General features: G+C 36.0%; 1 long non-coding RNA gene across 1 annotated transcript; it reads left to right on the top strand.

The window, feature by feature from the left end:
* Positions 1-10,359: 10,359 nt before the first annotated feature.
* LOC117278284 (uncharacterized) lies at positions 10,360-16,582 on the top strand. Its single transcript, XR_004508636.2, has 3 exons — positions 10,360-12,569; positions 15,529-15,785; positions 15,935-16,582. It is a non-coding gene; the product is annotated as an uncharacterized lncRNA (long non-coding RNA).
* Positions 16,583-17,187: the final 605 nt, after the last annotated feature.

Here is a 17,187-nt window from a genome sequence, read left to right on the forward strand (position 1 = left end):
GCACAGAAAATAGAAATTCCAATGTGGAAGTGAGAAATGACTAACTCGCACTCCTTATAAGTTTGACTCGATTTGGTTGATTATGGATTGACTCACGAAATCAGCCCACTATTTGTTGGTTAAGGCTACCGATACAGCGGAACAATATGCTCAGTTATATATAAAACAAATAGTCAGGTTGCATGGCACTCCAATTTTCATTATATCTGATCGGGGGGCACAGTTCACGGCTAATTTTTGGAAGAAAGTTTAGCAATGTTTGGGAACTAAGGTGAATCTTAGTACATCCTTTCACCTGCAGACTGACGGACATGCAAACGGGACTATTCAGACGCTCGAGGATATGTTGCGCGCTTGTGTTCTAAACTTCAAAGGTAGCTGGGATGATCATTTTCCACTTATAGAATTTGCCTACAATAATAGTTATCATGCTAATATTCAGATGGCACCGTTCGAGGCTTTATATGGTAGGAGATGTAAATCTCCCATTGGGTGGTTCGAGATTGGGGAAGCAGAGTTGATAGAGCCAGACCTCGTGCATCAGGCTATGGAAAAATTTACGATCATTAAGGAGCGGTTGAAGACTGCTCAGAGTCGTCAGAAGTCCTATTCGGATGTTCGTCGTATGGATTTAGAGTTCAAAGAAGATGATTGGGTATTCTTTAAGGTTTCCCCCATGAAAGGTGTAATGCGATTTGGTAAGAAAGGGAAATTATATTCGAGGTATGTCGGACCGTACAGAATCATTTAGAGGATCGGTGAGGTGGCGTACAAACTTGAGCTACCACCTAAGATGTCAGTAGTGCACCCGGTGTTTCATGTGTCTATGTTGAAGAAAGTAGTTGGAGACCCGACACTTATTGTTGTGGTTGAGACTATTGAGGTTAATGAGAAATTGACTTATGAAGAGATTCCAGTTTCTATCATTGAAGTCCGAAAGTTGAGGAATAGAGAAATTGCCTCCGTGAAAGTGTTATGGCCAAACCAACAGGTTGAAGAGGCTACTTGGGAGTTCGAGGAAGAAATGAAGAAAAGGTATCCTTATTTGTTTGAATTGCCATGTATTTATAATGTTGTGTTCTATGAAAGTTCTAAGAGTTACCTTTTATGAATTATGTATCATTTGTACAACTGATGTTAATGGTGTTCCATTTCTGGTAATTTATTGCTTATGAGGCCACAGTCGGTGTTGTTCTTGTGTTATATGGCATCATCGGTTATGTATATGTTGTTAGGATTGGTTTCTGGGATTCTATGACAGGTGGATAGGCCCAGTTACAGGGGGAGACTCTGGCAAATTTTTGGGAAATGTAGGGAGTTAGCCAAAATTTGAAACTACCAGTGTGTGTGAATTAACAGTTGGCCACATTGAATGCTAATGACAGATTTTGACCCTCATTCGAGGACAAATGATCCTAATTAGGGGAGAATGTAAGGCCCCGTAAAAATTTAGTAAAAGAATTTATGTTTTCGTGGTGCCGAAGTAGGATCACGTGTTTGAGGATTTTGCGCGGCTCGGACTTTTTGGGTTGAACAATGCACTCTGGACTAAAGGAAAATTTTTGCTAGAAAAAGTCATTTATGTGGCCCACTATGCGGTCGCAAAATCACTTTGCGGACCGCATAATGGCCGTAGAGTAAATCAGAGGCGGGGCAGCTAGAAGAAAGGTCTGCAGTGCATTATGCGGCCGCATACCAGTTCTGCGGTGCATTATGCATCCGCAGAACAGGTCTGCAGGCCGCATAATTACCGTAGACCCAAGCAGGCGGCAAAAGTTTTGGGCACCAAATTATGTGGCCGATATGCGTACCGCAGATCCTTTTCCGGAGCTTCATTTTTGGGTTTTTTATAACCCGACCCTACTTCGTTAAATAGACGCAATGTACCATTTTTTGAGCAAAGACCTGATGTTTTTAGAGTGAGAGAATTCCCTAGAGTTGGAAAGTGTTCCTCAATAATTTATTCATCAATTCTTGCTCAAATATTGGAAGATTAACAAGGAAAACCCACAAGGTCTTCATCCTAAAGGTAAGATTCTACACCTTAACCCTCACTCTCGAATTTTATCTAGAATTGGGTAATTAGTAAGATAGCTTTTGGGCATGAGAGTTGTCCATCTTGCATGCATGTGTTATCAAAGGGTGTAAGAAGATTGTAGAGATAAGAATGGTAGATAATAGGTTTTGGATGATGGAATCCACCATAGGAGGACCTTAAAACCTTAATGCACGCCTAGTGTTTGATAAAATGCTCAAATGAGCTAGAACCATGATCATCATCCTAATTTTGGTTCAATTTGTTATATTTCTAAAATAGATTGAAGTTGCTAAGAATTCCGGAATATTTTAGAGTTTAAGGAAACTCCATTGAGGTATGTTGGCTAAACTCTTCTCCTAGAATTGAATCCCACGGAATTCATGAAAGTGGCTATTCCGAATAAGCTTGTGTTGAAAGATATATGTTCATTATGTATCCCAAAATGCTTTTATCATATTATGTTATCATTTGAGAATATGCCCAAAGTATGGGCTGTGCATTAATAATGTTGCGAATTCAAGTCAAGTTCAAACGAAGGCTATTATGCCAAATTTTGTAAAAAACCTCTATATGCCTAAGACTCTTAATTGCTCACATGTTTACTAAAAATATTGATTTGAAATGCCTTGTTATGGATGATGATGATAATGTTTGAAAGTGAAAAAGGTGAGCATGAATTATTAAATACGGTCGACGTGCCAATAATGATTTTATAATTGTGGCCACTAGTGCCAATGAAATCAAATGATGTGAAAGAAGTATGAAATGATATGATTGGTATAAAAAGGATGATGTCTCTAATGAGACGGCCTAGCCGATCGGGTCTTGATAGGACGCCATGCCGCACACATGGTGGTGATTGTGCTGGAAATTATTATTGTGGTTGATGTCTCTAATAAGATGGCCTAGCCGATTGGGTCGTGATCAGATTCCGTGCTGATAGAACGATGGTATTTGTATTGTGCATATTGGTATCGTGAACGATGTCATATTGGTACCAAAAACCTCCAAACTTAAAATATTGAAATTCAATTGAACATTGTCTTGATCCTAATTTGAAGTTTGATATTGTTTGAGGCTTCCACTGATATTATGATTGTACTTGCTCGTATTATTTATCATTCTATTGAGAGGGTATTTTGTCATTCTTACTAGCACTATTCTATATGTACTAACGTCCCTTTTGCCGGGGGCACTGCATCTTCAATGGATGCAGGTGATTCCACAGCAGGAGATAGTGATCAGTGATAGCGGTGCACCCTCTTCCCAACAGACTTGGTGAGCCCCACTTCATTTCGGAGTCATGTATCTTTTGTTCCTTGTGTATTGTTTTTGAGTTATAGCCGGGGCCTTGTTGCTAGCATTATCATAATACTCTCCTGTATCTATTAGAGGCTCCGTAGACAAAGTGTGGGTTGTGTATTGGTGCTGGGAAGTGAAATAATGTTATATTGTGTTTCAATTACTTGTTCCACTTTACACCATGAAAATGTGTGTGAAATTTGAGACTCTAAAATGATGTAACTAATGGTAAGAAATTGGTATTGCAGGCATGATCACCTTATCGTCTAATTAACGAAAATATGTATTCTTTTTATTCATGGATGAGTTTGGGTAGAAGGAAATCTAATAGGCTTGCTCCTTCAGGTTCACGCGGTTGAGCGCCGGTCGTGCTCCTCGAGTTCGGGATGTGGCATCATAAATAATACTTCGCAACTCCTTTAAATGTAAGGGTTGCTCATATTATTCAGCGGGCACAGACTATCGTCTCCTGCTACCCAATTACTATCTTGAAGTTGTTTACCTAAGGACATTCTAATTCAATTCTAAACGGGTCCAAGGCATGCTCTACCCATCCTATTCCTATGGTCCAGGAGGTTTTGGACCTACTATTTGGTAGTTCTAGACTTCCTTAGGCTGCTCAAAATAATAAAACTAGGCGCATAGTCAAAAGCAATTAGTACTACACATAGTTAACAAATAAGGGCTCAAGTTAGCCTCCTCATATAGACAAGGATGCACACCAGCAGTTTGAGGTTATGCTAACAACATTAAAATAACTAAGCAGGCGGCTATAGATGGGCAGATTGGGAGTCAGAGTATATTGAATTGTGCAAGACCTATAGGCATGATTTCTATGTGATTGATCGATTCAAGGGTTGGCATAGAGTATTACATGCAGTGTTTCTGGGCAGACTGTTTTGACCAAGTTGCTGATTTTATTGCATGGTTTAGTAAGACCCTATAGACATGATCTCTAGGTGATTTGCAACTAGTCAGTGAGAACAACGAAGTCACAGAAATATTTCTTTTTTACCCTATAGACATGCTTTCTAAATGAGTAGTAACATCCTATAGGCATGATATCTAGACAGTAACATCAGGTCAGCAAAATAGTTGAGAACACACACTTGTTTTACTTATCCCTATAGGCATATTGTCTAGACGTCAGTATGAGCAGCGACAATTTTGATTAACCACATTGAGGCCCTATAGACATGGTATCTAGGCGTAACAATTCTTGTCTTAGTTCTTATAGACATGTCTTCTAACATTTGCAAGTTAGGCATTTCATTGGCCCTAAGTCATGCTTTCTAAGTGAATAGATAAACAAACTAACACATGACGCAGATAAATAACAAGTAAACAAATTAAGACACTATAGACATATTTTCTACCCTTCCATGCAAAGAATAGAATATCCCAGCCCCTCATTTTCCACCAACTCCCCAACTGTTATTCATACAAATTATTACAAGCCAAAATAAAAGAATACATTCTCAAATATTACAAACTGAAATGAATACATGCCAAATAAACAGAAGCACGCCCAAGGAAAATAACCCAATGACGTTTCTAGGCCTTCAGCAGGCTCACTCTTTACACAAATAGCAGACCTAGATCCAAGTACACCCCCAGAAACATTAGAGTGTCAATTGCAAGGTTCAAACTCATACATGGACCCATACTAGGCCCAAATGGAGGACTCACTTGCCCATCAGTTGCAAACCAAACAAATGACAAACTACTTACTAAATTAATTAAGCAAACTCTGAAGTTCACACTTAGTTCTTAAAGCTGTAACTAACAACAGTTCTAACCAAGACATATAGGAAGGATCATATAAAGTATTGGTAAGTGCACAAGGCATACATAGGGTTGGTTCATACTATGTTTTAGAAGTAAGTTCAAAGTGACAAGATCGAACATCATAAGCTAGCAAACAACTTCAAATAGAGTTTCAAAGCAAAGCATAGTTCAGAATTAGCCTAAAGGACTTCAGATAAATGACATGAGAATCTAGCAGAGTCATAGACAGGAACAAGGAGAGGGAAGTCTTCACATGAATGTTTTTTAACATTAGAGCATAATGAGAATGTGGTCACAAACATAATAAGAATAGGCTAGTGTGCATAGTTTACAACATATGACTTAGTTGAACATGAGACTTAACACATTAAGTATTGGTCATAGCACAATGGTTCAGACAATGCTAGAGTTCATGGTTAAGCAAATACTTAACTAGGGAAGCATGCTAAAGATTAGTCACAATTCAATTTCAGAAGTGGGACAAACATGCATCAAATACAACAATAGTTGACCACATATAGGGAAAAGGCTAGTTGTAAAGCTTACTCTAAAGGTTCAACTAGTATTGAAGAATATTGAGTTGATCAAATTAATAGAAAAGGGAAACATAAATTGCATGAAAACAAGTCGTAATGGATAGTAGAACCCAGAAAGGCAGCATGTTAGGCATAAGTGACTTAGCAGAATACTTCCCAAGCTATCACAACAATCCATAATAAGACACTGAGGCAAAGTGATGATTAAACTCAAGTATCAACATAAGACAGCAGACCCAAACAAGTTTAGGAGAATCAGGAATCATCTATATGAGTACATGTCATAAATACATCTCACATTTAGAGTTTAGGTAGGTTCAGTATCGACACACAAGAAAACCTTAGATCATTTAAAGTTACAAGTGAGTGACATAGTAGGGCAGTGCTTCATAGAAGTTTCAGGGACATAAATACATAGAACACATAATACAACAAAAGTGAATAAAATGGTTGTGGCCAAAAAGACTTACCAATCGCGAATAATCAAACAAGCAAACAAGAGGAACAGTCCCAATAGTGCTTTAATGGAAAAGAGAGCAATAGACCCCAAGGACTCAGTGTGTCAGATTTACTAAGGATTTTAGATTGACCTCGGGCAGTGCTCGCACTGAGAAAAGGTTAACTAATCGAATTCCGGTGGCCTTGGCTTTCAACCGTCCAAGAGCCTATGTTTCAGAATAATATAGAATGAGTGAGTGAGAAAATAACAATGATTAAAGTCCCTTTTAGGCGAATTGGGGGAGGGTTTATATAGTCCTTGATTCGTTAAACAAAAATAAGGAAAATACCAATCACAACATACAAATAAGGAAAGAATCACATGCATAACCAATTCCAAATAGGAATAGGTAAAAAATCAGACAAACCTTAATTTGACAGGAGGTCACAATTTAGCTAAGATTCCCGATGAATCATACCCATACGACCTTGTTGTGGGTGTATATAGATGGATTACCGTCTGAATCTTGAAGATTGAGGTTGATTACACTTGATTCGGAGAGGTGATGTTATGACCCAAATCGGAGGGTCGCGACGGGCACCAAGTGCCTTACTCAAATGAATACCAATGTAATGAATCTTTCTTGTCATACAATCATGGGTAAATGGGCCATAAGGGCCACCATGAGCTAAGCAGAATAAAACATAAGGGAATACTCGACATAGGAGGATCCAATATGATATGGAAATTTATATATATCACATACAGGTCTATAAGCCGACATGATCATTTGAACACTCAAAACATAGACCGATAAGGCCATATAAGTACGCATATATATGATATTTGTCTACAAGCCTTTAAGGAGTACATAAACAACATAAGGTCGGGACCTTGCCCTGCCATAACCATACACATATGTACATAGGTATACTCTCTCGAAAGGAAACTCTGAGACAAATGTAGTGCAACAAAAAGTTTTCTATTTTAAATAAGAAAATTAAATTACATCTCTTGGTTGATATATATACACTTGGTAATTATAATTAATATTTATAGAATTCAATTTAGAATTGAATTCCATAAATGAGTTACATATTTTTATTTTAAAATGTTGACTAATTTGTAGAATTCAATTTAGAATTGAATTCCATAAATGAGTTATATGTTTTTATTTTAAAATGTTGACTAATTTGTAGAATTCAATTTAGAATTGAATTTCATAAATGAGTTACATGTTTTTATTTTAAAATGTTGACTAATTTGTAGAATTTAATTTAGAATTAAATTCCATAAATAAGTTACATATTTTTATTTTAAAATATTGACTAAGTTATAGAATTCAATTTAGAATTGAATTCCATAAATGAGTTACATGTTTTTATTTTAAAAGTATGACTAAGTTGTAGAATTTAATTTAGAATTGAATTCCATAAATGAGTTACATATATTTTTTTAAATATTTACCATAAAGCATGTGATTTGTATTTTTCAATAGAAATTATATGTATATATATATATATATATATATATATATATATATGTGTGTGTGTGTGAGTCCTAATTAAGAATAAGGGTGATATCGATCTTACACATATTGTAAAGTCATGTAAAAACCAAGAGAGTTATTCTTGAGAAGAAAATTGCTTTGAGAAAGTAATAGTACAATACAAAGCCAAGATAGAAAATACTAGTACAAGAAAATTATTTCTTGTTCTTCTACCTTTGAGTTGAGATTTTTGAGAAAAATTTCAACACAATATTTTCATTCAATTTGTTCGCGGGATTTCATTGATCAAAGAGTTGATAGCAAGGATCAGTCTCGGTGTGGATACGCATAGAGTCTTCGCACTATTGAAGAAATTTAAAACGAGACTCACTTCACCAGGTACGTCTTAGATTAGATCTTTGACATATAAATAAACTTTAAACATGAAAAGTTCTGCCTAGGATTGTTATTATCTTCCGCTGCGTGTTATGAACACTGATATGCAATCCTACAGGTTTTGCTGCGATTTTTTATGGTGTATTTTGAGGTATTTTATGGTGTATTTTGGGGTGGAGATGAAACTAATTTTATGGGATGATTTTAATGACATTTTGGGGTTCCTTCAAGATGAAAAAAGGGGTGTTTGTGCGGCTATTTGGTGGTCGTTTTACTGCTGATTTTTTAGGTTTTGCAGCAGATTTCAAGTGGAGTTTGATGATTATTTGGAACTCATTTTGGAGCTGCTTTAATGGGGGTTTATGGCTGATTTTGTAATGATTTTTGGCTGGGGTAAAAGGGGCTGTTTTGGTGATGAAAATAACGTGAGGAAGGTGAGGTTTTGGTAAGGAGTTACTGTTGTGTTTTTGGGTGTTAAAGGATGTATTTTAGGTGGAAGAAAGGTGCTGGGTTTTCTGATTTTTTTTCTTTCTTTGGTGTGTTGCTCTCTATATGTAGTGAAAATGGTCAAGCCTCGTGTGAGGGGAAGAGAATTGGAGAGCAAGAAATACGTGAGTGTGTATGTGCAGGTGAGGAATTGTGCCAACATTTGTTACTAAGGATAAGAGGAAATCTTTGACATGTGGCAATTCTTGTTTGTTTTCCTTTTTTATTTGTTGATTTTCTTTTCTTTCTTTTTAGTTAATAAAATAAAATTCTACTGCTACTTGATTAATATAGAAAGAAAAAAAATGCTAACTACCCAAAATTCATTTATTAAAAGCCTTAACTTGAAAAAAAATAGAGTAGACCCGTTGAAAATATATTTTTGGAACCGTTTTCTTTCTTTTGAAAACGAGAACACAATTAATATGTAAAACTGTGACTATTTTTGTTGTTTTCAATTTATCTAAAATAAACCTATAAAAAGGTGAAATAAAGCTAAAATATTAAGATTAAATTTAAAAATTATTTAAATACTAAAAAATTCAAATATAATCAAAAATTAGGTGCTCACGGCAGTCTTCTTTACCAGCACTATTTTTTTTTAAAGTGGTATTGCTGTATTAGCAGAGCAACGAGCATTATTTTTTTTTAAAGTGGTGTTGCTGTATTAGCAGCATTTGATAGTTCGATGGTAAAGATTATCTATTTTTGCTCTTTACTAATTTAAGGAAGATCAAACCTTTTGGAGAAGATTATTCTTCTGATATAAGTCAGAGTACCTTTAGTCTTTTAATGTTTTTTTTATCAATGCTACTATAGATTGCAAGTTTTAATTTTCAGAGGCATTTGTTGGTATCAATTTCTTATCTTATTGAACTTATCAAGTTAGTAGTGCTTTTTCATTTATCGTAGCAATGCTCTTTTCATTTAGCATATCAAATGATTATTTTTGCATGTCCAATTGACGTTTTTCCTCACATTAAATGGCCACAACTTCACTAGCTAATGAACCTTTTTACCTAATTAAATGTGAATGAACTTTTGCTCACATTGAATGAAACGCTGCCTTTTTGCTCATAGTAAATTCTAACAACAACAATCCAGTATAATCTCATTAGTGAGATCTAGAAAGGGTAATGTGTACGCAAACCTTATCCTTACCCTGTGGTAGAGAGGCTGTTTCGGATAGACCCTCGGCTCCCTCCCTCCAAAAATTCTCCACTTTGCTCTTGAGGTGACTCGAACTCACAGCCTCTTGGTTGGAAGTGAAGGATGCTTACCACTAGAGCAACCCACTCTTGTCAAGAGTTAAAAAAAATAAATTACCACTAGTAAATTACTCTTTTAATAAGACTTAAAAAAATAAAAAAGGTATAAATAATAAAGGGTCGGATCTCGAAGCGGTAAAGTAAATTAATAGTTTCAATGGGCGCCTTGTTAATTTTAAAATATTTGGCTTTAAAAATTTAAAAGTGTAATGACTGACCTTCTATATAAGATGGCAAAAACTAAGTGACTTTTGTAATACAAAATAAAGAAAATTGACTTTTATAGTCGATTAATTAAGTAGATTGCCTTCTAACAATTCACATTAAAAGTACGAAAAATGTCCAAGTATATTCCTGTACTATTTGAAATAGTTTAATTATATTGTCCGTTTGAGTCTGTCCAATTATACCCCTATCGCCATACTATTACACTAATTTACCCCTAATTTAGACGGGGAGACACGTGGCAAACTCAAAATCAAATAATCCACCTAAAATTTTACTACCCGATTTCTTAACCCCTTAATTTAACGCATACCCGACCCGTCAACTATCTTTATTCTGATTTTTCTTTTCATTTTCTTGGTTTGTTTCTTTACGTCCTACGCTTTCTTTATCTTCAACTACCAATTTCCTTGACTTAGCTTCAGCTTTCAATTGGATCTCAATCTCTCAAACATGCCCAACAACTACATCCCATATCCTTCATCATGGACTTGACCAAGATTCTGCTATAGCTCAACCAAACTCATCTCCTCATACTTTTTAATCAAAACCCAGTTGACTCTTAATTTGTTTTTGACTCTATTGAACACAAAAGGCAGTATCTTTGGAACATTATGATTAATGGTTGTACTAAAAATAAGTTCTTTAAGCAAAGTTTTAAGCTTTTCAATCAAATATGTAAAAGTAAAGTCACCCTTAATGAGTTTACCTTGTCGAGTATAGTAAAAATTTTGGGTGAATTAGGGGAGATTGTTTCTGGGAAAATTGTTCATGGGAGTTGTGTGAGAAATGAGGTTTTTTGGATATTGATGTTGCTGATTCTTTTATGTCTATGAATAGCAAATGTGGGATTTTTCAAGATTCCCTGAAGGTGTTTGATGGAATGCCGTATAGGAATGTTTCAGTTTTAATGTTCTAATTTCAGCGTATCCGGGTGTAAAAGAGAGTTTTAGATGCTAAAATATGGGATTTTGTGAAGGATATGCAATTTCAAGGCTGGAAGTTTGATGTATTTATAGTTTCAACACTTCTTTCTTTGTGTGGAGAGGTGAAGAAGAACTGGCACAGAGTGGCACTATGGTAAAGAGCTGCATTGTTATATTATGGAGGCTGAATTGGACTCGAAATTGGATTTGAATTGGGTGAAGTTCGGGTGAAGGAGGTGGCAGGGTGTTTTGATAGAGAAGAAAGAGAAGGGTGTAAAGGAAAAAAGAAAGAAAATCAAAATAAAGAGATTTGAGGGGTCGGTTATGGATTAAATTAACGGGTGGGGTTAAGAAATCGCGTATTAAAATTGTAAGTGGGTTATTTTGAGTTTGCCGCGTGTAGAAAAGTTAGGAGAAAAAATAATTGAGAATTTTTCGTGTATTTCCATTGATCGATGACAATCTATTTATACAAGTGTAGTGCAAAGGGATAAGAATAATCCTATGTATAAGTATCTAAGAAGTATTTGAGCTATGCTATCAGACAAATAATTCTATACATCTAATATACTAATTTTGTACAATGAAAATTAGCCGTTGTATCTTTATTAGCTGCACAGTAGCTGTCTAACATTTTGATCGGACGAACCGTAATAGATCCATCAAATAGTGAACCAAAAGCTGAGATTGCTCCACGTGTCCCTTTGATATTTTGGTTTGATACAAGATCTAAGTCTTTAGTTCTTGGTACTTTACCAATTGTATTTTTGTTCTTATCGACCACAACCTTCGCCTTATTCCTTCTAGCTTCTTCTTCCTTACTTAGTTTGTTGCGAGAGACTGTGAGTTGAGAATCAAAATTGATCATTGGATTTTTATCTTCAACATTCCCCTCAAGTTGGAGGGTAGAGAAGCAACCCCCAACTTGCCGAGAATTGAGAGATGTGATGGCCGAGACAAGGGTTTTGTGAATAAATCAGCAAGTTGAGACGAAGACGGCACAAAGGAAAGAGATTAAACCAGAGAGGAATTATTGCCGAACAAAGTGGCAGTCAAGTTCCACATGTTTGGTCCTCTCATGAAAAATTGGGTTCCGAGCTATGTGGATTGCGGCCTGGCTATCGGAGTGAATCGGTACCGGAAGAGAGGGAGATGATCCTAGATCTGTGAGTAATCGAGTCAACCAGGTGATTTCAGCGACGACTCTTCTCATGGATCGATATTCTGCTTCAGCGGAAGAGAGTGACACTGAGACCTGTATTTTTTATTTCCACGAGATAGGAGAGCCTCCTAAACTGACAAAATAGCCACTGATTGAACGGCGGGAGTCAAGACAAGCGCCCCAGCCGGCATTGCAAAATGCGAGTAAGGTGAGAGAAGGTTCAGCTGTCATGAAGATTCCTTGTCCAGGATTTGAGCGCATATATCTAATTACCCGAAGTGCCACATTAAAATGAGGCAAGCGAGGATCTTGCATAAATTGACTAAGATGTTAGACCGCGAATGAAAGATCCGGCCTAGTATAAGTTAAATAGTTCAATTTGCCAAGGAGTCTCCGATATATGGTTGCATCGGACAGTAATTCACCAGAAGTAATACTGAGCTTGCATGAGGGATCCAGAGGAGAAGTCACCAGTGGTAGATGCTCGCAGTTGAACTCTTCTAATAACTCCAAGGTGAATTTTCTCTGACTCACTATCATTCCATATTTTTCTCTAAGAATTTCCAAACCAAGGAAATAGTGTAGATCTCCAAGGTCCTTTATCTTGAATTCTGAATCAAGAAAGGTCTTTAAATATGACAGTTCCTCATGATCATTTTCTGTAAGCAAAATATCGTCAACATAGACTGCAACGATAGACATCGAGTTTCCAGATTTCTTAAAGAATAGGGAATAATCATTTAAAGATGAACTGAACCCCTTAAAGTTTAGAGCTGCTTGAAGTTTTGAGTACCATTGACGAGAGGCTTGCCTCAAATCATATAAAGATTTCCTTAGCTTGCAAACTTGATTAGTATTTGGTGCTGATATGCCTGGTGAAAATTTCATATAGACTTCTTCTTGTAAGTCTCCATGTAAAAAAGTATTATTCACATCCAATTGTGAAATCTGACACTTTTTTTTAACTGCTATAGCTAAGAGATATCGAATTGTAGTCATTTTGACTACGGGTGAAAAAGTTTTATTGAAATCAATTCTCTCTCTTTGAATATTACCTCTAATCATCAATCTAGCTTTCAACCTCTCAATACTGCCATCTGAATTATGTTTTACCTTATATACCCATTTGCAAGGCAAGGCTTTCTTACCCTCCGGAAGCTCAACAATTTCCTAAGTTTAATTAGCTTCTAGGGCTTTAAACTCAGTGTCCATTGCTTGCTCCCAACCTGAGTGCATGTCAGCTTGAGAATAACTAGTTAGATCAACAATATTAGAAAGAGAATTAAGTAGATGTTGATTAGAGGTGAATAAAGCAGTAAAAGGATATGTTAGAGGAACAACCGTTGATTAAAACAAGAATTGGTAACATCAGTTAGAAATACAACATTGCAAACATAGTCATTCAAATAAGCAGGCTTATTATGTTCTGTTTCTGATCTTATTAAAGGGATTGGGGTTGAATTATGAGAAGTAGGACTAGAAATATGAGGGACATGACTGGGACTGTGAGAAATAGGATTGAAATCTGAAGTGAAATAAGTTAAATCTGGAGATAAGTTTGAACTAGGAACAGACTCAAGAATAGAATCAGAAGGTGCAAAGGGAGAAGTATTAGGATCAGTTGTGATGCTAAAGTCATTTGTGATGTTAGGATCAGAACTAAAAGAATCAGTGAAAGTATTAGACTCTATAGATTTGATTGGCGAGCCTAGAATAGAACAAAAAGGATAAACTGATTCAAAGAATCGTACATCTCTGGAAACAAAAATCTTTCTGGTATTTAAACTCATCAATTTGTACACCTTCATTCCATAGGGATATCCTAAGAACACACAAGGAATGGCTCTAGGCTATAGCTTTTCTCTGTTATGTGAAGGCGTGGTAGCATAACATAAACAACCAAAACATTTGAGAAAATCATAATTGGGACATTTTTCAAAAATAATCTCATAAGGTATTTTTTATTTAAGAACTCTAGATGGAAATCTATTGATCAAGAAAGTAGCAGTTAATAAATATTCTCCCCAAAATGATATAGGGACCTTAGAATGGTGCAATAGAGCCCTTGATGTCTCCAGAAGATGTCTATGCTTCCTCTCAACAACACCATTCTGTTAAGGGGTTGCAATACATGAAGTTTGATGAACGATTCCCTGAGAAAGAAAAAATTCAGAGATTATTGTACCCCCCCCCCCAGTTCTAGTGCATTATCTAATCTTATTACCTTGACTTTGGTGTTAAATTTCCTTTCTACCATAGCTAAGAAATTTTTGAGAATTGAAAAAGCATTACTTTTGGTGCTTAAAAGATAGGTCCAGGTTGCCCTACTAAAGTCATCTACTATAGTGAGAAAATATCTATATCCATTGTATGTGGGTGTTTTGTAGGGCCCCCGGGTGTCAATGTGAATTAGATCAAAAACCTTGTTCGTACTTATCTTGCTTGAATGAAAAGGCAATCTGGTTTGCCTTGCTAGTGGACAAACATCACATGAAAAATCAGAATTGGATACAAAGATAAAATAGAAACAGATTTGATGTTTTTCATTGCATGAAATGGCAAATGCCCCAATCTAAAGTGCCACAACTTTACATAGGAATTAGCTTTTATAGGAATAGAAACTGATTTAAAAGACTCAACAAAACTGGAAAGACTCTCCTTAGGTAATGAAACATAAACATCTTTAGATAGCTTCTTAGGTTGAAGATTTGTGGAATGGAGCAGATATAGACCATCTCTAGCTTCACCAAGTGCCAGAGGCCTCTTTACTGAATGGCCTTGCAACAAACATCCAATCGCAGAAAAAATTAGGAGACAATTATTTTGCTGACACAATCTTTGAATAAATATCAAATTGAATTTGAAACAAGGCACATAAAGAACATTTCTTAGAATGATTTTAGGATGAATGGATATATCTCCACCAAGATATATATTTATTTTATATAAATTAGGAAGACTGATATTAACAGGATAAGGCAAAGGTTTCAGGTTTAAGAAAATGGTAGAATCAAAAGACATGTGTTCAGATGCTCCTGAATCTAAGATCCAGGAGCTACCTTTAATGTAAGTGAAACGAGATACTGATTTTTTGAGTATTTTACCAGCACAGTTGATAGCATTAACATTGATTTCTGAACCTGAAGTCCCTGGTTGTCCAACTTTCACTTGTTGACGAAGCTGAATAAATTGAGTGAACTGTTCCTGTGAGAGCTGATGGTTCATAATATTTTCTTCAACCGTTGTTGCATTTTGTTCCCCTACTTCACCCACTGAATGAGTTGCATTTCTTTTGGCAGATCCTTGAAACCTATTTGACTTGGTGAATTTGAAGTCTGCCGGAAAACCAATGATCCTATAGCATTTATCCACTGAATGCCCAGCTTTTTTGCAATAAGAGCAATTGAGATTGTTCCTTTTTCCCTTGAAATCAGAATTTCCAACTTTCTGACTTGGAGGGTTTTGATTTGCAGCCAGGAAGGATGTAGAATCACCAAGGAATTGGGAGTTGACATAAACTTCTCTCTGCTTCTCATCCTGTATCAACAAGGAGTAAGCATGTCCTATAGTTGGCAAAGGGGATAACATCAAGATGCTGCTTCTCATAGAGGCATAAGTATCATTCAACCCCATGAGAAATTTGATAAGCCTCTCATCTTGAAGTGACTTAGCCATTTTGGCTTTTCCTCCACAATTACAGGCACAAAAATAGTTGACATGAGTGTTCAAGGTATCTAGTTCATCCCATAACCTTTTTATCTTAGTAAAATACCATGCTATATCACTAGTACCCTGAATCAGGTCACTCAATTCTTTCTATAAATGATACATTTTTGCACTATTTGACTGACCAAATCTGTCCTCTAAATCATCCCACAGGTCCTTGGATGTCTTAGAGTAAATCACACTGTCAGCAATCTCTCTTGACAGAGAATTAAGTAGCCAAAAAATCACCATATCATTACACATGCTTGACAGCTTGAAGTCATGTGTTTCTGGCCTAGGAGAAAGACAAGCTCCACCAATAAAGCCAATCTTATTTTTTGTAGAAAGAGCTATGAGAATGGACCTGCGCCATCCTCCATAACCTCTTCCATCAAAAGATGAGTTTACCAAGTTCATTCCAGGTGAATCAGAAGGGTTAAGGAAGTAAGGATAACTTGGGTATTTCATGCCATTCCCATTATTTCCAGAGGTGACAGTATTTCCAGAAGTGACATCAGTGACCTCAGATGTGGACATCATTGGAGAATGAAAGCAAAGAGAAACTGAAAAAGAAAAAGATTAGGATATTCTTAGAGATGTTGCTTTGATACCATGTAGAAAAGTTAGGAGAAAAAATGATTGAGAATTTTTTTGTGTATTTTCATTGATTGATGACAGTCTATTTATACAAGTATAGTGTAAAAGGATAAGAATAATCTTATGTACAGGTGTCTAAGAGGTATTTGATTTATGCTATCAGACAAATAATTCTATACACCTAATGTACTAATTTTGTACAATAAAAATTAGCCGTTGTGTCTTTATTAGCTGCACAGTAGTTGTCTAATATTTTGATCGGACGGACCGTAATAGATCTATCAAATAGTGAACCAAAAGCTGAGATTGCTCCACGTGTCCCTTTGATATTTTGGCTTGATAAAGGATCTAAGTCTTTAGTTCTTTGTACTTTACCAATTGTATTTTTGTTCTTATCGACCAGAAACTTAGCCTTATTCCTTCTAGCTTCTTCTTCCTTACTTAGTTTGCTGCGAGAGACTGTGAGCTGAGAATCAAAATTGATCATTGAATTTTTATCTTTAACATCGCGTGTCCGTCCGTCTAAATTAGGGACAAATCAGTGCAATAGTATGACAGTATGGGTATAATTGGATGAATATTCAAACGGAAGATGTTTTTAAACTATTTCGAATAGTATAAAGGTATATTGAACCCTTATCCGTTAAAAGTAAGTCATATTATAAAGGTGTTTAGTGCAATTAACAGAGTAGAGTAAAAGAATCAACATTGGGTTCAACTCAACAATGTAATAGACCTAGTTGGACACAATTCAACTTGGACAGGATGCGCGAACATATATATATGTCCATCGATCAAACTAACGCGTTTGCGCGAAAGAAAAGTAAAAC

The sequence above is a fragment of the Nicotiana tomentosiformis genome, chromosome 4 (assembly GCF_000390325.3).
Source record: "Nicotiana tomentosiformis chromosome 4, ASM39032v3, whole genome shotgun sequence".
Classification (NCBI taxonomy): domain Eukaryota; kingdom Viridiplantae; phylum Streptophyta; class Magnoliopsida; order Solanales; family Solanaceae; genus Nicotiana; species Nicotiana tomentosiformis.